The sequence below is a fragment of the Sinocyclocheilus anshuiensis genome, unplaced genomic scaffold (assembly GCF_001515605.1).
Source record: "Sinocyclocheilus anshuiensis isolate Anshui unplaced genomic scaffold, SAMN03320099.WGS_v1.1 scaffold1543, whole genome shotgun sequence".
Taxonomy (NCBI): domain Eukaryota; kingdom Metazoa; phylum Chordata; class Actinopteri; order Cypriniformes; family Cyprinidae; genus Sinocyclocheilus; species Sinocyclocheilus anshuiensis.
The window spans coordinates 1,115,342-1,116,086 of record NW_015551074.1 but is presented as its reverse complement, the minus strand read 5'-3'; the positions used below and the strand labels follow the sequence as shown (position 1 = coordinate 1,116,086).

General features: G+C 35.6%; 1 protein-coding gene across 2 annotated transcripts in view; it reads right to left on the bottom strand.

Annotated features, from left to right (window-relative positions):
- syn3 (synapsin III) overlaps positions 1-745 on the bottom strand; it is a 55,088-nt gene that overhangs the window by 51,637 nt on the left and 2,706 nt on the right. The window lies entirely within an intron of this gene.

Genomic DNA, 745 nt, shown 5'->3' with positions numbered 1-745 from the left:
TAAGGAGATATTTTAATTATTTATTAATAAATTAGTGTTTTCTGAGTCCGTGTCGCAAAGAAGATCCTGACTCGCCATCTCCTCATCGGACGCACCTTTAGAGTGAAGTGCATTTTTACGGATTTTATAAAATTAGTTTGAAAGTAGTAATTTTAAAGCTTTCTACAGATATATTTAGCAAGTCTGTGAGGCAAGTATTCGCTGAGTTTCGGTTCATCATTGTGAAGCCCTCCTGGCCGAAATTGCAGAAAGCGCATCCTTTATTTTATAAAAGCACAACGTTTTGTTGATATTGTGAGTGCACACAAATAAAAGTAGACCCTTTACAGTTCCGAGTGATGTATTACTCTTACCTTTATGAGCAAAAATGACGACATATTTTAAGTTGTTTCCACTGCAAGTGATCGCGCCGGCGCCTCCGTGTCCTGTGAAGCACGCTTTAGCTCTCCGCACAAACGATTAGATATGCGTCTAACAGCGCACATTTATATAGGTTAAACATTGAAACTAACATTGTGATATGCTTGAACTGTTTTATATCTATATATTTTATTTTAGGCAAGTCGTAATTTTTTTGAGAAGGCTTGATCAAACATGATCAACATGATCTGTCCGCTGGCCGCTTGGTCGCTACTTTAAAAAACAAAAACTTACATTTAACGAACAAAAAAAATGCTCCAAACGTTTTTCTAAATTAACTTAATAAAGAACCGAAACAAAATATAATCACTTTGACATTACATAC